The sequence below is a fragment of the Bos mutus genome, chromosome 8 (genome assembly GCF_027580195.1).
Source record: "Bos mutus isolate GX-2022 chromosome 8, NWIPB_WYAK_1.1, whole genome shotgun sequence".
Taxonomy (NCBI): Eukaryota; Metazoa; Chordata; class Mammalia; order Artiodactyla; family Bovidae; genus Bos; species Bos mutus.
The window spans coordinates 47,127,977-47,148,948 of NC_091624.1; the positions used below are offsets into that span (position 1 = coordinate 47,127,977).

Below are 20,972 nucleotides of genomic sequence, written 5' to 3' on the forward strand. Positions count from 1 at the left end.
AAGATCTATCTCAAGTAGAATGTTACTCAAAGTGTAATATAAGTAAAGATCTTAATAAACAATTGGCATCGGCTCAAACTTTCTAAGCCTGAATGGAAGCGAGGACAGAACCATCCAGTTAGAGGGTGCCACCGAACAGTGCTTGGCAGAGGGCTCTGCCCTCAAGGCAGCAAATAGTGGCCTTAGGAGACTCTAGTAAGTCAGGAGACACATGTGAGTTTGAATCCAGTAAACCAGAGAAGACCATCTGATGAAGTTGCCCCAGCTGAGGGACCAGGAGCAAATGTCGGAAGCTAAAATGTTGGGAGCTTTACTGGGTATATAGACATTGAGATCCCTTAAGAAGCCAACTGAAATTACCTAATGAAAAATTTTAAGTGGGGGCAAATAACATCATTTGTGATGCTAGAGTAATATCTCAAGCACATATCATAAATTTTGAGGAGTTTCTGATCTTCAAATGGAATAAATGGGTATCTGATTGAAGGAAATCTCCAAGGCAAAAGGCACCCCCAATTCTTTTGGGGTTCAGGCTAGAGGCCAGACTGGGTCAGGAGAGAGGGAGGATCTTTTCACTTGAAAATGCATCTGCTACCATGGGAGAGTCTTTGGGAATCAGCTGTACTGGCAGCCTAGGGGAGGTCTATGGTAGCCAGCAGAAGCCCAAAATAGCAAGGCTGCTCTCTGAGCAGGAGTCTCTCCAAAGTGATTCTGCTCTTCTCTGATATGGCCAGACATTCCCTAATGTGGACTGTCAGTCAGACACTCTACCTGTGTGTGTGGAATGGAGGCTAGATCAGAGAGCTGGGTGCAGGAAGTTTTGTCAATATAAAGCTCCTCTGATAGACAACTGTAGCCCTGAACTAGGATTACATGGTCAACCATTTGGTTGAAGACTTTGAGATTCTAAGTCCATCCAAGTAAGACCTAAGAAGAATTTATCCACTTTAATTTTGGGCAAATACAGGCCATTATTCAAATATAAACATACACACATACGCACGCACACACACACACCCCATAGAGGGGCTATTAAAAAACTTTCTACAACATTGAAAATAAATGTAACACTCAGAGATAGATAAAGTGAAGTCGCTCAGTCCTGTCCAACTCTTTGCGACCCCATGGACTGTAGCCTACCAGGCTACTCCGTCCATGGGATTTTCCAGGCAAGAGTACCAGAGTGGGTTGCCATTTCCTTCTCCAGGGGATCTTCCTGACCCAGGGATCAAACCCAGGTTTCCCTCATTGCAGGCAGATACTTTATTCTCTGAGCCACCAGGGAAGCCCCAGAGATAGATAAAGGCAATTCTTAAAATGCTTATTTCATCCAGGTCATGGAAGTAAATTTTAAAGAGAATCTGCCTAATACCGTTGAGGAAATCAGAACAAAGATTCTAAGAAAGAAGAGATAAAAGATGAGATAATAAGACAATATATAAGCAATGAAGTAGTTAATTGAAGAATAAATGTAAAGACAACACTACAGTAATTTGATAATTGGCAAAGACAACAAAGGAGAGAACTAACTTCAGAAAATCAGATCTGTAATGCGGAGGGTAAACGAAGCAATCTCTCAGAATGCACAGGGAAAAGATATAGAGATTGAAGTGATTAAAGATATAAATGGAAGTTAGAAAATGAAGCATCAACGTGTGGGTCTGCTGATTACTAGCGCTAAAACTCTTGTTTCTCCTGAGTTTTAGGTGTTTCTTCAACTATAAAATGGGATGATAATACTACTGTTCCATAGAGCCGTGCAAGGATTCAGTGAGATAAAGAGTATAAAGTACCTAGCATTTAGGAAGCATCAAATAACCGTTAGTATTACTGGTGTTTCTTCCACTGGTCTTACATTACACTATTATTAAATAAACACAGAGCCACATGGAAAAAGTCAGTACTGTGCTCTGTGTCCTAGGGCTATCGACTAAGTTTTGTCTACAGGTAGATATTTTTTTTTTTTTTACAAAAATAAAGTTTATTTAAATTCTATATATACACATACACACACACAGAGTACCATACATTTACTTATTACATACAAATTCTGCTTCTCAACTACAAAATTATATATACAGTGTAAATAGTGGTAAGAATTCTTAAAGTCCCCTGTACTTCTTTCATCCTAAGTCTCATACTTGTTTTCCACATACAAGTGGACTGGGACTTAAAATTCACATGGACATTTACTACAGCATTTGTTTCCTCCTAAAAAGAAACTCTAAAAAGCTATTATTAAACCAACAGTATGTCTAACAAATACTATTATCTTAGACCCAATAATATACAATATTTGAGATAAGTAAAAGGTTTTTAATCTGCTTCTACTTCATCAGTTCAGTTCAGTTCAGTTCAGTCGCTCAGTCGTGTCCAACTCTTTGCGACCCCATGAACTGCAGCACGCCAGGCCTCCCTGTCCATCACCAACTCCCAACTTTTTTTCTCAAGAAGGGCTCATGGCTGCTACATTTCTTGAATCCTTTTTATATTTGTTTTTAAGGATATCTCCCTATTACCATAATATGTAAATAATAATTTGATGGATATAAAATGCTTGTGAACAACATCCTCTATAGCTCTGTACACAGTATATACCAGCTTCCTGACACTGAATGTTGCAATGGAGAAATCAGAGGCCAGTTGATTTTTTTTTTACTTGGAATACTTTACGTAGAATAAAAATTACAGCCACAATACTCTTTTTTTCATTGCAGTAACTCAAGATATGCCTCAAGAGTTTTTATTCTGAGTGGTTTTTTTTTTTTTTTTTTTTTCCTTTCTGAAATGAGTGCTCTGTTTTCCTGCAGGTTCAGCTCTTGGTCTATAGAAGTTTTCTTTTATGATATCTTGCAATGCTTTTATGTCTCATGTTCTCTTTTGCAGAAACTCTCATACGTTATGTTGGTTTTCTTTTATCTTCCATGTCCATTGTTTTTCTTTCTAATTTATAAAAATCTTCTTACCATTTTCTTGGCTATACGCATGTTCTGATTATTGCAGTTTCTAAGGTGACTCCTCTTTCTATAGTGGTTTTACAGTTGTGTTTAGTTTCTTTCTTAAACATTGTCAGCTCCCTTTTTCTCCTTTGGCCATCTTAGAATCTCTTCCTTGAGCTCTTTTTCTCTCTTTAGTACCTTCCTTTTCTAAGGGGCCATGTACTTTTTAACTTCTCTGGAGGGAGAAAAGATTTATCTGAATTTTTTTCTATATTCTGGAGTAATTTTCCCTTATAACTTGGAATGATTCTATGTCAGATGTGAATTCCTAATCTGATTTTCACTTCTTAACTTTCTTCATTCTTTTTCTTTTTGTAGCGTCTATTCGTGTGGTCCATTGTGGGTCTTTTATTCACCTGTCTTTGAGGGGGGGTCATTCTACCTAGTCTTCCATTTTCTCAAAAGTGGTGTGGTATGCTTAGGAAGGGCTTCCCTGGTGGCTCAGATGGTAAAGAATCTGCTTGCAATGCAGGAGACCCAGGTTTGATCCCTGGGTTGGGAAGATCCCCTGAAGAAAAGAATGGCAATCCACTCCAGTATTCTTGCCTGGAGAATTCCATGGACAGAGGAGACTGGTGGGCTTTAGTCCATGTGGTTGCAAAGAGTCAAGCATGATTGAGGGACTAACACTTTCACTTTTTATTGTTAAGAAAGAAGAGTGATCTGAAGCAGCTGAAGTGTTTCTGAAGATATTCAGGGAATCTGTCTCTTAATTTTTATTCTTTTCACATTTCAGCTGAGCAGATCGTCCAGATAGGATGCAGATCTGGCTCACAACAAAAGCCTGACTCACATTTAATGTCCATCTCGTTTACATGCATGCGTGCTCAGTCATGTCCGACTCTTGTGACCCCATGGACTGTAGCCCACCAGGCTCCTCTGTCCATGAGATTATCCTGGCAAGAATAGTGGACTGGGTTGCCATTTCCTTCTCTAGGGAATCTTCCTGACTCAGGGACCAAAATCAGGTGTCCTGCTTGGCAGCCAGATTGTTTACCACTGTGCCACATGGGAAGCCCTCCATCTCATTTACTTGTAGAGAAATCTGGACCATGCTGAGGTCTGGAGGGTTATATATCATCTCTCAGCATCCTTCTTCAAATTGATCCCCAATTCACTGATATTCTGATATTTGGCAGATAATCTCTTGTGCCTATGACTTGGAAGTTTGTAGCTCTATTATTTATTGCAGATGCAGTTTTCTTCTCTATTTATGTTCTTTGGATTATTTTAATAGGTTATGACCCAGATAATCATGATGGTGTGGTCACTTACCTAGAGCCAGACATTCTGGAGTGTAAATCAAGCGGGCCTTAGGAAGTATCACTAAAACAAAACTAGTGAAGGTGACAGAATTCCAGCTGAGCTATTTAAAATCCTAAAATATGATGCCGTTAAAGTGCTGTACTCATTAGGTCAGCAAGTTTGGAAAATTCAGCAGTGACCACAGGACTGGAAAACGTTAGTTTTCATTCCAATCCCAAAGAAGGGCAATGCCAAAGAATGGTCAAACAATTGCACAATTTCACTCATTTCACATGCTAGCAAGGTTATGTGCAAAATCCTTCAAACTAGGCTTCAGAAATACGTGAACCAAGAACTTCCAGATGTACAAGCTGGGTTTCAAAGAAGCAGAGGAACTAGAGGCTAAATTGCCAATATTTGTTGGATTGTGGAGAAAGTAAGGAAGTTCTAGAAAAATATTTACTTCTGCTTTATTGACTTATGCTAAAGCCTTTGACTGTATGGATCACAGCAAACTGGAAAATTCTTAAAGAGATGAGAATACCAGACAACCTTATTCTCCTGAGAAACCTGTATGCAGGGCAAGAACCAACAGTTTGAACCTTACATGGAACAACTGACTAGTTCAAAATTGGGAAAGGAGTATGTCAAGGTTGTCACCCTGCTTATTTAACTTCTATGCAGAGTACATCATACAAAATGCTGGGCTGGATGAATTATAATCTGGAATCAAGATTGCCAAGAGAAATATCAATAACCTCAGATACACAGAGGATACTACTCTAAAGGCAGAAAATGAAAAGGAACTAAAGAGTCTCTTGATGAGGGTGAAAGAGGAGAGTGAAAACGCTGGTTTAAAGCTCAACATTCAAAAAATGAAGATCGTGGCATCAGGTCCCATCACTTCATGGCAAATAGAAGGGGAAAAGGTGGAAGCAGTGACAGATTTTCTTTTCTTGGGCTCCAAAATCACTTCAATCATGGTGATTGAAGCCATGAAATTTAAAGATGCCTGCTCCTTGGAAGAAAACTATGACAAACCTAGACAGTGTTTCAAAAAGCAGAGACATTACCTTGCCGACAAAGGTCCATATAGTCAAAGCTTTGGTTTTTCCAGTAGTCCTGTACAGATGTGACAGTTGGACTATAAAGAAGGCTGAGCGCTGAGGAATTCATGCTTTTGAACTGTGGTGCTGGAAAAGACTCTTGAGGGTCTCTTGGACTGCAAGGAGATCAAACCAGTCAATCCAAAAGGAAACCAGTCCTGAATATTCATTGGAAGGACTGATGCTAAAGCCGAAGCGCCAATACTTGGCCACCTGATGTGAAGTCAACTCATTGAAAAAGACCCTGATGCTGGGAAAAGTTGGAGGCAAAATAGAAGGGTGCGGCAAAGGATGAGATGGTTAGATAGCATCACCAAGTCAATGGACATGAGTTTTTGCCAACTCCAGAAGATAGTGGAGGACAGAGGAGCCTGGCATACTTCAGCCCATGAGGTGGCAAAGAGTAGGACACAACTTAGAGACTGAACAACAACAATAGGTTATAAAATGGGCACTCTAGTAAACAGACTTCTTACCAGAAGTCCAAGGTAGTGTTTTGAAAATAAAAATCTGGGGACATCACCCCCTTAGTCTGCTGCAGTAACAGAATCTGCTCCCCATCTGCATCTCTAGCCCCTTCCTGCACTTTTGTCTCCTTCACCCTTCTGTATCATGTGACATAATTACTTGTTCTCCCCCTGAAATCTGTTTCCTCATTTTTTTTGTTCCCTCTACCTGGAATGTTATTTCTCCTCCTCTCCATTTGCTAAACTCCTCTCCTACTCCAGGCTCAGTTTAAACATCCCTTGTCAAAGGATGCTTTTTCTGAACACTCTAAGTTTACATCCATGCCATGCCTTGCACTTGGTATGTCAAATCTCCCTTCATATTTGGTTAGCAGCTCCCACAACATCTTAATTTCTCTTAATGTTGTTAAAATGTGGATTGGACAACAAATAATAAATTCAAGTCTACTGCAGTTTTCAAGTGAATATTGTCTAGACCAGATATATGAATGTCAAAGTAAAAACACTAAAGCTAAAGCTGAAACTCCAGTACTTTGGCCACCTCATGCGAAGAGTTGACTCATTGGAAAAGACTCTGATGCTGGGAGGGATTGGGGGCAGGAGGAGAAGGGGACGACAGAGGATGAGATGGCTGGATGGCATCATCGACTTGATGGACGTGAGTTTGAGTGAACTCCGGGAATTGGTGATAGACATGGAGGCCTGGCATGCTGCGATTCATGGGGTCGCAAAGAGTCGGACACGACTGAGCGACTGAACTGAACTGAAAAACACATTGAGAATTGATTTTGAAGTGTTGTGTTTGTGTGTGTGTTACAGATATTCCAGCTAGAGTAAAAACAGTACTGATGAAGATGTATAATAAAAAAGGATGTTGTAGAAATCTGTACCTAAAAGTTCACTGGTGCCTAGGTCAGTGCTGGCACACAGAAGATGCTCAATAAATGTTTTGTTGAACAAATGAATGACTGATGTACCCTTGAGGTTTATGTTCCTGTACAGTACAGTCCCTCTGTATAGAAATAAAAAGAGACAAGAGGTTCTGTTCAGGTAGAAGAGAGAACAGGTCAAGATAAATCAGGGTGTTGATTCAAGTTGTTCTGTCAGCTTGCTTCATTTGTTTTCATACTTCCTGTTCATAGGTAACCACTTTGTAAACCCAGACGCGAGACGGAAGGCCTGTGGATTCCCGCTAACAAGCTGTGTAAGGCATTCTCAGCATTTCTCCAGGCTGTCAGAGGGCTTAGATCAAGTGTTCTCACACATTGCCTAAGCTCTTCTCAGACATATTTGCTCCAGGCTTTTATCAACTGCCAGGAAACGAGCTGCTGTGAGTTCCAAACCTGGCAGGTATGTGAAGCTGTCAGCATGTCCAATTCTGATCAACTGGAGAGGAGGAGTTGTGCTAGGGTCAGTTGTGTGATACTCCTCCCCTCTGACCAGTAGGAATTTGTGCAAGTTCTAGGCTCCAGCTGAACGAGGAATCACTATAGAAGGAGGTTGGCCTGGGGACCTCCGCCAAGCTGGCTCCCCAGCCTTACATAGCCCCTCCAGTGTCCTGTTATTTGAGATGACAGGTGGGATTCCAAGAGCAGGCTTAACTCTGGTAGCCTCCACTGCCAGCAGTCCATGGGCTGCACTAAATTAATTCTAATGTCTGTAAACCATTTAAAATGTGGCTTACTGTGACGCTGAATTTGTTTTACCTGGTTTTAAAAAACTGAGAATTTAATTAACTTTTCTTCCCCCAGTTCTTTATAGAATTGAAAGTCAACTACTTTACGCTCAGGGAAGTGTTCATTGTTTTAATAGCTCTCAGGTTGTGTTTGGGTCTTAGCTTTTGCATGTGGTGCCTTTTTTCAACTAATTACTTTTTAAATGTGTTAAGACTCCTTTTTAACTCTACTCTGCTTTAGAGTGATATTACCATTTTATCTTTTAAATTTTATTAACTTTTATTTGGGTGGTTTAAAGAGTTTTCAGTGGTGAGATTCCATTCTCTTAACTAGAATCATAGACTTTCAGAGCTGGGAAGGCTCCTGAGATCTTCACTACAACTCTTATAAAGGTGAAGAAACCAAGGTAAAGATGTTAAGACCCTTGCTCCAGATTCTCACAGCCAGAGGCGGAGTTGGAGTGAGAAAAATCAGGGGTTTCTAACCCTCAATTGAAAGGTATTTTCACTTCAGCTGGTTATCTTTTTAAGATATTTTCACCGGCTTAGTATCTTACTCTGATAGTCACCACCACTGCCTTTGATGAAAATACATATGCCAACTTGTATGAAAGACAGAAATGGAGAATTATAACTACAGTTAATGTGATTTTTGTCAATTCCTCACCCAAGTCCCCAAAAATGCCAATACCCATGTCAGACAGTCAATCAGTGGTTAATTAGTATTAAGTCCTTCTATCTGCCAGGCACAACATCTGCCAAAATATGGAAGCCCTTGGTTCTTGTGACAGGGTCACAGGAGACATGAAGTCCTAGGAAGCATATCAATAATCTGGCAAACTAGATTTAGCAGTGGATATGGGGGTGGGGGTGCTTGAAAGCCAGATGTATTTAGATTACATATCATGAGCTAAAATAGCAGAAAAAAATCAGATGTGCTCTTTCAACTGGTAATACTGATAAAGTATACTGACTTTAGTAAGTTCTAATATTTTGTTGCAATAATAATAATAGTAATAATATTTTCATAGCATCTTACAGTTTGCAAAGCTCTTGCACTTTTAAAATCTCATATAATTGTCACAATAAATATTTTAGATAAGTATCTTCCTTTTCAAAAAATGACACTGAGACTCTAAATCTCACAGCATATTGTTTGGAGAAATTAGATTTCAACCTAGCCTCTTCCTATTCAAAAATTTCATGATGGTGTTTCTTCAACACACATTCATGGACCATTGTTTACATGCCAGAGACTGTAGTAAGGAATGATTCCATCAAAAGTGCAAAATTGGTTCAACACAAGGAAAATTATTAGCTTAATCTATCACTTCAATAGACAAAGCAGCAAAAATTAGGTTTTGTGGCTACACTGGAGTGATAAGAAACAGCTCTCTTTGGATTAGCTCATCCAAGTTCACATTTTACAGATGAGGGAAATCTGGCATGGAGATGGGAAACAGCTCAAGCATTCAGTGAGACAGAAGCAACTGTAAATCGGGTAGCTCAGATATTTCTAGTAGACAGCAGTGTTTCTCAGGAGACACATAAAGCTATGTACTTGGTAAAAATACTTGTGCATTTCTGAAGAGCAAGAGCAGGTATACACACACCACACACACAGGGACACACAGATAAAATGCATGTTCACTTCAGTTCAGTCGCTCAGTTGTGTCCGACTCTCTGTGATCCCATGGAATGCAGCACACCAGCCCTCCCTGTCCATCGCCAATTCCCGGGGTTTATTCAAACTCATGTCCATTAAGTCAGTGATGCCATCCAACCATCTCATCCTCTGCCGTCCCCTTGTCCCTCCTTCAATCTTTCCCAGCATCAGGGTCTTTTCCAAGGAGTCAGTTCTTTGCATCAGGTAGCCAAAGTATTGGAGTCTCAGCTTCAGCATCAGTCCTTCCAAAGAATATTCAGGACTGATTTCCTTTAGAATGGACTGGTTGGATCTCCTTGCAGTCCAAGGGACTCTCAAGAGTCTTCTCCAACACCACAGTTCAAAAGCATCAATTCTTTGGCGCTCAGCTTTCTGTATAGTCCAACTTTCACATCCATAAATGACTACTGGAAAAACCATAGCTTTGACTAGATGGACCTTTGTTGGCAAGGTGATGTCTCTGCTTTTAATATGCTATCTAGGTTGGTCATAACTTTTCTTCCAAGGAGCAAGCATCTTTTAAATTCATGGCTGCAGTCACCATCTGCAGTGATTTTGCAGCCCCCCAAAATAAAGTCTGTCACTGTTTCCACTATTTCCCCATCTATTTGCCATGAAGTGATGGGACTGGATGCCATGATCTTCGTTTTCTGAATGTTGAGCCTTAAGCCAGCATTTTTACTCTCTTCTTTCACTTTCATCAAGTGTCTCTATAGTTCTTCTTCACTTTCTGCCATAAGGGTGGTGTCATCTGCATATCTGAGGTTATTGATATTTCTCCTGGCAATCTTGATTCCAGCTTATGCTTCTTCCAGCCCAGCGTTTCTCATGATGTACTCTGCATTTAAGTTAAATAAGCAGGGTGACAATACACAGCCTTGACGTAATCCTTTCCCAATTTAGAACCAGTCTGTTGTTCCATGTCCAGTTCTAACTGTTGCTTCCTGACCTGCATACACATTTCTCAGGAGGCAAGTCAGGTGGTCTGGTATTCCCATCTCTTTCAGAATTTTCCATAGTTTGTTGTGATCTACACAGTCAAAGGCTTTGGCATAGTCAATAAAGCAGAAATAGATGTTTTCCTGGAACTCTCTTGCTTTTTCAATGATCCAATGGATGTTGGCAATTTGATCTCTGGTTCCTCTGCCTTTTCTAAGTCCAGCTTGAACATCTGGAAGTTCACGGTTCACGTATTGTTGAAGCCTGGCTTGGAGAATTTTGAGCATTACTTTACTAGCGTGTGAGATGAGTGAAATTCTGTGGTAATTTGACCATTCTTTGGCATTGCCTTTCTTTGGGATTGGAATGAAAAACTGACCTTTTCCAGTTCTGTGGCCACTGCTGAGTTTTCCAAATGTGCTGGCATATTGAGTGCAGCACTTTCACAGCATCATCTTTTAGGATTTGAAAATACGTGTAGAAGCAAGTTAATATCATTCTCAGTGGCAAAACCACAGAAAGGCATGTTCCCAAAAGAATAGAACATTATAGTTTTTAACTGCATTAAGGATTCTCTATACAGATGCCCCCAAAAGGGAATTAACATAGAAAAGGAAAAGAGAAAAATCACTTTCTATGAATCCAAAGGAATCCACCTAAAAGCTAAGTAAGGTAAACAAAGTGGCAGAATGTCAAATAGTTACATAACAACTAATTCCTGAAGCCCTGAGATAAATAGCCATCAGATCAGATCAGATCAGATCAGTTGCTCAGTGCTGTCTGACTCTTTGCGACCCATGAATCGCAGCACGCCAGGCCTCCCTGTCCATCACCAACTCCCGGAGTTCACTTAGACTCACGTCCATCGAGTCAGTGATGCCATCCAGCCATCTCATCCTCTGTCGTCCCCTTCTCCTCCTGCCCCCAATCCCTCCCAGCATCAGAGTCTTTTCCAATGAGTCAACTCTTCGCATGAGGTGGCCAAAGTACTGGAGTTTCAGCTTTAGCATCATCCCTTCCAAAGAAATCCCAGGGCTGATCTCCTTCAGAATGGACTGGTTGGATCTCCTTGCAGTCCAAGGGACTCTCAAGAGTCTTCTCCAATACCACAGTTCAAAAGCATCAATTCTTCGGCGCTCAGCCTTCTTCACAGTCCAACTCTCACATCCATACATGACCACAGGAAAAACCGTAGCCTTGACTAGATGAACCTTTGTTGGCAAAGTAATGTCTCTGCTTTTGAATAACTATCATAAAAAAAAAGCTAAAAAAATTTTTTTAAAAGAAATCTGACTTATAATAGCAATATACAGCATGAAATATTTTATTTATTAATTCCATAAATGTTTATTCAGTGCCCACTACATGCTGAACAATGTTCTGGGCACTTGGTTTAGAGCAGAAAGTGAATAGAGAAAGATCTTGGCCTCAGAGAGCTTTTGTTCTAATGGAGGATACAGACAAGGCATAAGTAAACTGTATCACATCCTTGAATCTAGGGTTATGGAAACAATGGTGAGCAGTAGGAAGGGAGTCAGGACTATAAGGAGTAAGCATGGTGTTATAGTTTTAAATAAGACCATTTAAAATAAGGCCACTGAGAAAGTAACATCTGGCCCCAAACCTGAAGGATATAAGTGAATTAGCCATGCAAACGTGTGAGAGAAGAGTGTTCAAGACAGAGGAATCAGCTAGTGCAAAGGCCACAAAGTCGGGGTCTCTCTGTTATGTTAGAGAACAGCACAGCGAGGTGACCTACAAAGCTGCAGAATTAACACTAATGTGAGAGTGGGGGATAATCACACACAGCCTCAGAGACCCTTGTCTACTACTCTAAGAACATGGACTTTTGCTCTGAGTGAAATTCAAAGTCATATAGGTATTTAGGATAAGAGTGCGACTTGAACTTTACGTAAGTCACTTGGGTGAAGTGTTGAAACAATGCTCTACTTGATCGCTGCTCCACCCTTCTCTCTGATTCTGGTTCAAAGCTTCGCCATCTCTCACTTCATTTACTGTGGATAACAGTGGTTCGGGCCAAGGTAAGGACAGTGGAGTGATAATAAGAGACTGAATTCTGGATATATTTTGAAGGTAGAGTCAACAAGATTTCCTGAGGTGGAGTATGAGAATAAAAGAAGGGCACTAAGGATTTCAGCCTTGACAAACTGGAAAGAGAGTTAATAACATAGTATGAGGCATGTGAGAATGGCTGAAAGAAAATGCTAAAATCCTTATCAGATGGTACCAGAACTAGGACTCTATTCTTGTCTTTTCTGTACTCCTAGAGTCTATAACCATGTCTGGCATACAACAGGCACTCAATAAATATCTGTTAAATACATTGATGAATGAATAAATAATAACTACTGGATTCTCCCCTCTGAGGTATAGTTTAAACCAGTTCTCAAACTCTCATGTGTAATGGAATCCCTGTGTTATAAAAGATATAGGGCCTCACCCCCAGACTTTTGGTCCAATAGTTCTGGAATGGGACCTAAGAATTGGCATTCATCACACCTTCTCTGGGGGATGCAGCTGCCACTGGCTCAGGGACCACTCTTCAAGAACCATGAGTTTGACTGCTGTGCTGATGTGCTCTGATGGTGGGCACATCCCTGCCAAGCCCAAGACAAATGCCTGCCTCATACACTGTGGTCCCAGCCCCTACATCAGGTTCTGAGGGCCAAATGGCTTCAACCACTCCTGACCACTCTGGGGGCCCTTATTCCTGCCCCTTAAAACTTTCCCTTTTGGTTTTCAGTATAGCCATGTTTTTATTATTATTATTATTAATATAAAAATGCTTTTATCTCTTATCTTTTTTGTTTGAAGCAGCCAGCTTTGCCATTCAATCTCAGTTGCCTCTCACCTCCTGGGCCTGCTTCCTTCTTTAGGTTATGTCTCAACCCAAATAGCCCCCTTTTCTTGATGTCCTTAAAGCACTGTAAATTCCCATGGCAGTCGTGTGGAGTAGATGTTTACTGAGGATTCTGGCATATAGCTCAGCAGAGAACTTAAAATTTAACAGAAGAAGCCACATCACTCTCCACAAATTTCATAAGCCATTCCCCAGAGATCAAATTGCTTCCCTCTCCTCTCCTTGTGGGGGCTTCCCTGGTAGCTCAGCTGGTATAGAATCCACCTACAATGCTGGAGACACAGCTTTGATTCCTAGGTCAGGAAGATATCTGGAGAACGGATAGGCTACCCACTCGAGTATTCTTGGGCTTCCTTGGTGGCTCATATGGTAAAGAATCTGCCTACAAGTCAGAAGACCAGGGTTGGATCCCTGGGTTGGGAAGATACCCTGGAGGAGGGCATGGCAACCCACTCCAGTGTTTTTGCTATGACTTTCATTATTCGGTCTTTCTTATCCCATCCCCTTCAGAACTGCCCCTCACATACCCACACCCATCGTCCCCTAAACTCAAACTCCTTCCCTCATGGCTCTACAGAGCAATTCTCAACAGACCATGCCCGGGGGCTTTCTTTCCCAACAAAGTGATTTATTTTTCCAAAAAAATGGCTTTCCCATTTATGGTATTTCAGCACCCAGCTTTAAAATCAAAACATTTCTCTCTACCATAACACACACACAATTAATTTTAATAAGCAAAAAGTCCATATTTCATTATGGTTTTAGTTTCCATTTCCTTGTTCTTTTAGGTACTGAGGTCATTCTTAGTGGGGGTTTTTTGTTTGTTTCAATTTATGTGTATCTTCCAAGTAAATGTTAACTTTTTATCCTTTCTGATGGCTTGCATTTTAATTTTGGCTATGCCAAAGTGTTTTAATTTTTATGTAGTCAATCTGCCAGTGTTTGTTCTTTGTGACTTCTTTAACCATGTGTAACCTTCCTTGCTTTACCCTGGAAGTTTTTTCTGAAAGTTTTATGGTTTTTGTTTTTATGTTTATATTTGGTGTTTCTTTTGTATTTGACCATCTATTATAATTGGAATAATTCACCTGTGATATAAAATAGAGCCTAAATGAAATGTTTTCCCCATCTGCTAATTGACCTTTTTAAAGTCTTATCCCCAGCAGAACCTGTGACACATAATGAATTCTTACTAAATGGTTACAGACAATGAACGCATCTCTGTACGCTGCAGCAAACAACTCTCTCCTTCCCTCACTGAACTCTGTTTTACTTGGGGACTTGATACACTTTGGGAAAAGCAAATTCCTCATGGAAATTGTTAGTCCTTCCCAAGTTGTGAATCTACAGTAGGAGGCAGTCAGAAAAGATTTAAGCATTATTCACAGGGCAAGGTCCAAATACCCTCCTGGATCTCTGACAACAGAGGCATGATAATTGGAAAGGGAGCGATAAAACAACCTCTAGTACTCTTGCCTGGAAAATCCCTTGGATGATGGAGCCTGGTGGGCTGCAGTCCATGGGGTCGCTAGAAGTCGGACACAACTGAGTGACTTCACTTTCACTTTTCACTTTCATGCATTGGAGAAGGAAGTGGCAAACCACTCCAGTGTTCTTACCTGGAGAATCCCAGGGGCGGGAGAGCCTGATGGGCTGACGTCTATGGGGTCACACAGAGTCGGACACGACTGAAGTGACTTAGCAGTAGCAGCAGCAGGTATATGCAGCTGGTCTGGTTCTCTACCTGGAAAATCCAAGAGATATCAGAAAAACAGTAGGAAAATAGAAGACAAACAATGGAAGAATGTAGTGCAGTAGCACATTATAAAAGCCAACATATGAAAATCAATAGCTTTCCCTAAATCTGCTGCTGTTGCTGCTGCTGTTGCTACTGCTGCTGCTAAGTTGCTTCTGTCGTGTCCGACTCTGTGCGACCCCATAGATGGCAGCCCACTAGGCTCCTGTGTCCCTGGAATTCTCCAGGCAAGAACACTGGAGTGCATTGCCATTTCCTGCTCCAATGCATGAAAGTGAAAAGTGAAAAGTGAAAGGGAAGTCGCTCAGTCATGTCTGACTCCTAGTGACCCCATGGACTGCAGCCCACCAGGCTCCTCTGTCCATGGGATTTGCTAGGCAAGAGTACTGGAGTGGGGTGCCATTGCTTTCTCCCTAAATCTAATTATGAGTAAATTGAATATCAATCAAATTGACACTCATTTTACAAAATAACTGACCTGTTCTCTTCAAATTTATCATGATCCCAATAAAAATATCATCAGGTGTTTTTTTTTTTTTCCCTCAAATCTTGACAAGTTGATTACCTGCTGCTCAGTCGCTTCAGTCGTATCTGACTCTGTGTGACCCCATAGACGGCAGCGCACCAGGCTCCCCGTCCCTGGGATTCTCCAGGCAAGAACACTGGAGTGGGTTGCCATTTCCTTCTCCAATGTATGAAAGTGAAAAGTGAAAGTGAAGTCACTCAGTTGTGTCCGACTTCTAGCGACCCCATGGACTGCAGCCTACCAGGCCCCTCCGTCCATGGGATTTTCCAGGCAAGAGTACTGGAGTGGGTTGCCATTGCCTTCTCCAAGTTGATTACCTAGTTCACTTCAAAAATAAGCAGGCAAAAGTAACTAGGAAATCTCTGCAAAATAAGAGCAATTGGGGATTGGGTATAGCCCTATCAAGTATTAGACATATTTAAAAGGTTCTATAATTAAACTGTGGTATTGGTATATAAATAGGCCAATAGAAGATAATAGAAAATCTAGATACAGGCCCAATTTAAAAGAAAATGTTGTGTGATAAAGCAAATCACAGAGAAAAGATTACCTGGGATAATGGATAGCCAAAGGGAAAAGGTAAAAATTTGGTCCCTTCCTCACATTATATACCAGGATAAACTCTAACTGAATCAGAGTCGTAAATGGAGAAAGAAAGAAAGAGAGGGCAGGAGGGAAGGGCGGTGGGCTGGAGACTGAGAAAGAGAGAGTGAGAGAAAGAAAGGGAAGAAAAAAGAGACAACCATAGAAAAAGGCATGGATCAATTCTAAAACAGGAATGGGAAAACATTTCAACCCATGTTCAAAATCTAAGGGGCCATAGAAAATGATTGATATACTTGTCTTCATAAAAGTTAAAAAAATAAAGTTTACACTGTAAAAATACATCAAAAAATAGTAAAAGACAAATGACAAGGTGAAAAAACATGAACTTAAAACAGGTTAATATTCCTCATATATAAAAACTATAATAGAAATACAAAGAGAAATGAAAATGATTATTTTCTTGCTTATAGAAAAATGAGCAAGACTGGCATTGAAAAAATGCTAATGGCTCCTAATCATATGAAAGATGCTTAACAGAGCTTGAAATAAAGGAAACAATTCAAAAGGACATGAAATACCATTCTAAAAGTTTGCCTATTGATAAGATTTAGAAAACAGACATTGTCACACATTGCTGGCAGGAATATAAAATATCATCTCCACTGAAGGGAATTTGTTAATATTTATAAAAATCATATATGTATTTATCCTTTGACATAAACATTCCAATTCTAGGATGCTAACTCAAAGACACACTGGAAAAAAATAGAAAAAAATAATAGGTACAAGGCTACTTATTACAATATGATTTATTTTACCCAATGATTAATTGAATAAGCTATGATATATTTACATAAATGAGACTCCAAAAAGAATGAATATACATGTATATCCCAAACAATATATATGTACATCCCTAAGATGTACATACTCTTTGTCTTAGCCATTCTATTTCTAGGAATTTATCCTATGTGAATAATTAAAAATATATGAAAATTTGACTACTTGGCTATTCATTCTAGTATTATTAATCATATTGAACAAGTACTTGCCTCACCTCTATCTCAGGGCTATGACAAGAGTGCAGTAAAATTAAAAGGTCAAGATAAAAAAAATTCTTTAAAGAAACAAACTAATGTTCAGACCAGGTGGTTGGTTAAGTGTGTGTACTGAACACAGAATAACTGGAGAGATCCCTCCTCCAGGAAGTCTTCCCTAAGATCCCACATTTGCACAGATCACTGTGAGGACTTCTCCACATCACTCTCCACTTCAGGCCTCGCTTTTGAAGAATTTGTGTATGCTTCTTCCCTCAGCTCTAGGTTCCTGGATCTAGGGAACTATGCATTGCTCATCTCTGTTTCTATTCCACCCGACTCTCACCTTTGCCCCTGAAGACTGACCTGTATCTTATATATATTAGGCCAAAAATGGCAAATAGGTTTTGTTCGCAGCATTAGCCCTAATCATTTAATAATAGCTTCCTGGAGCACCATGCTGAGAATGGTTCTGAGGCTGAGTGCAGGCTTAGTTAAAAATAATGCTACAATCAATTCTATCTTCCGTACACATGGGAAAGAATCGAGCACATATACCATGCCTTGCATAGGAAACTACACATTGGTCACACTGACCTTGAGTAATAATTTGCTAACAAATGCATTGATTCATCTTGTAATGCGTAGTATGTTTAAAAAACAGAGACACTCACATATAACCATGGTATATAGCAGACTATGTTAAAGGCGATTAGTAAAAATAAATAAATAAAACATACTGCAGTTTTAATTCCAGAGGAAAAGACATTACAGCTAGCTGGGGAGACTAGAGTCTTCATGGGAGATGTAGACTGAGTCAAGCTGTGAAAGATGGACAAAATGCTAAAATCTGAACAAGAAGAATTAGGAAGAAGGGCAATCCAGTCAGGGGAACCAGTGTGAACAAGTACATGAGACAGAAAAGAATACGTCAGTTTGGTGGAGTGGCCATCCAGCATTCCCCTTCTTCCTAAATGACCGTCAAATTTCTTTCAGACATTCACCTTTCTATCACACAGCTCCATGTGTCAGGAAGACTGACTCCTCTCCCAGCTCTAAGATGGCCCTGACTGGTTGAAGAGTAATGCCCCTCATGATTGTCAGCAATTAGTCTGAGAACAGCATGCAATCTGTTTCCGGCCAATGAGAGATGAGGGGGAGTTTTCTAGCCCAAGGAAAAAAACCACAGGAAAGATGGTGTTCCTCTCTCTTCAAGACATCACCATGTGTGGGTATGATACTAGGAGCTGCTGGAGCCAATTGCTTCTGGTCTAAGGTTGAATCCATTATCAAGAATGGCAGTGTAGAGGGGTGGGGTCCTCAACTGCATCGATGAACTGTTGAATCAGTCATCTCTGTAGCCCGCCCAATCTCTGGAATCCCTGTTACATGAGAGAACACACTTCCTTCCTCTAGAAGTCAGGTCGGGTTTTAGATGGTGGCAGCTGAAAGGATTTTGAGCCCTTAGAAAATGGTGAGCAGTCCCGACTGGTTTGAGCAGAAGTTACCTAAAGGCAATGGGAGGGAAAGAGACAGCTGGGAAAGAAAGCTGGGGGCGGACCTCATAAGACCTTACGTGCCAGGCCAAAGACTTCATAAATGATGGGGAGCTGATGAAAGTTTTGGTAAGTAGAGGGGAGCAGACTCTCAGAACAGATGGGATAAATATTGGTGCAAATACGTGGTGCAGCTAGAGGAAAAAAAAAAAAAAAAAAACAATTTGATTCAGACTTTTCTTTCCTTAGTGAAATATGTATCTTCTGAGCAGCATCTTAACCAGACTGGGAACAGTATGGAAAGGACGTGGGCGTGAGTGATGATCAAGTTCCCGGGCACTGGTCTCAATGGTCACACTCATACACAAATGCTGCCCTTGGCTGCAGTCTCGCCAACATCATGTGTGAAACCAAACAGTTGGTTTCTCCGCTTTCCTTGGCAATGGCAAAGCCCCAGTTGGAGGCCCATGTTTGTGCTGAACTCCAGGCGGCACAATTCTGATTTATAACTTTTTAAATTATTATAAATGTGATTTCTTTTCATTGTAGGAAAATTGGAAAATACATACAATGAAAAGAAAATTAAGACACTTTTCAACCTATCTCCAAAAGATAAGTTACAGATAATATTTTGTTGTAGCCCTTCCAAACTTTGTCTCTCTATATGCATGTGCATTTAGTAAACAAAAATTATATCATAATGTGTATATTGTTTCATCTTTTTTTCACTCAGCAATATATTGTGAATGACTTCACATGTCAATAAATATATTTCTACAAGATTATTTTTAATGGCTCCATGAACTTTGTTCTAAGGAAATATCATGGTTTATTTAATCAGTGCCCATGGTTGAATGTTTATATTATCTCCAATGTTTGTTATTATGTACACAGATGCAGTTGTAATGAACACTATTATACATGTATGTAATTCACATACATTGTTCAGTTATCATCTTAGGATATAATACTGGAAGTAAAATTGCTAAACAATTGTAGAATAATGTTAAAAAGTAAAAATATCATTTTGAATTCTCTCAATGAAGTATATAAATAAGTGAAAGTGTCCCCTTCATATGAGTCCTCCATTCTACATTTTTTCCCAAGCTTTTAGAATATCTCTTTAATATCTATTTAGACATATATCTAGGTAAACAAGTATCTATCTGTATAATTTATATATTTATGAAACTTATCTACCTATATAATTCAATATATGTGTATTATATATGTGTATATATATGTGTGTGTGTGAATATATATAAATATATTTAGATGAGGTGGTGGTGGCTTCCCTTGGTGGCTCAGATGGTAAAGAATCTCCTTGCAAGGTGGGAGACCTAGGTTTGATCCCTGGGCTGGGACAATCTCCTGGAGAAGGAAATGGCTACACACTCCAGTATTCTTGCCTGGAGAATCCCATGGACAAAGGAGCCTGGTGGGCTACAGTACATAGGGTCACAAAGAGTCAGACATGACTGAGCAACTAACACTTTCACAAATATACACATATATATGTATATATATGTATATATGTATGTGTATATATATACATATATATATATATATATATATATATATATACTTTGCTTTTCACAAGAACAATAAATCTGTTGTGCTGGCATGACAGTTTCTGAGTACTGCATGTCACATTGTCCCAATAACAATATCACCTGTCTATTGAAATTGGACAGGATTATGCCTGGAGAATCCCAGGGATGGGGGAGCCTGGTGGGCTGCCGTCTGTGGGGTCGCACAGAGTCGGACACAACTGAAGCAACTTAGCAGCAGCAGCAGCAGCAGCAGCATGCTTTCAAAACAGGGCAATGGACCCAACTGCTGCCAACAGGCATAGCACCAGGGTACAAAGGGTAATTAAGATTACTGCCAAAGTCAGGTGACTTCAAACTCATTTCACTGCAATTCAGTCGTGAATCACACTTTAAAATCTTTCAGATACCTTGTTCTTTACATCTAAGAATGACTGGGGCACCATCTCCTCCTTTCTCCGTGTGGCCATGGTACACGTAATATCACATAATATCTGAAGATTTGACTGTATCATTGACTTTCTCAGTGCTGTCATTTAACCTCTCTTACTTGATTATGCAACCTGTGAAATGGGATGGCAGGGTGTGATAAAGTGTGACTGAAATGGACACACAGCATTCTAAGAGGTCAAATCAGAGTAACGAAGTAAAACCAAAGGCATTTTCTGGAGTCAGGATGGACAATGCCAAGTGGGGAGCCCCCAAGCAAAAGAGTGCAGTGACGAGGCAGGGAATGGGTGCTGGAGGATCTGCACGGTGAACTGAATCATCCCACTGGGCTGTGATTCCCTGGCATGAGGTGTCTTTGTGGAGCCAAGCACACCCCTCCCTTCCTATTCTGTGAACTGTCTTAAAGATACCACCTGCTAAGGGTAGAACCAACCATCTGCGAGCTAAAACATGACATCATAATCATTTTGCACAATGGTTGAGACCTAGAAATCAAGTCAGATTCACGATATTTAACCATTCTTACTGAGCATTGATCATATTGAAGTCCTGAGCCAGGCTCTGAGGATTCAGAGGTGAATAAGGCCTAGTCCCTGTCTTAGCGGGACTGAGACACATATACACCAGACTATT

The 20,972-nt window shown here is 40.3% G+C and overlaps 1 long non-coding RNA gene across 2 annotated transcripts in view; it reads right to left on the bottom strand.

Moving 5' to 3' along the window:
• LOC138988884 (uncharacterized) overlaps nt 1–20,972 on the bottom strand; it is a 486,353-nt gene that overhangs the window by 94,506 nt on the left and 370,875 nt on the right. For both annotated transcript variants that reach the window (XR_011465111.1, XR_011465110.1), the window contains one exon: nt 14,598–14,722. This is a non-coding gene — a long non-coding RNA (uncharacterized lncRNA). The remainder of the gene's footprint in view (nt 1–14,597; nt 14,723–20,972) is intronic.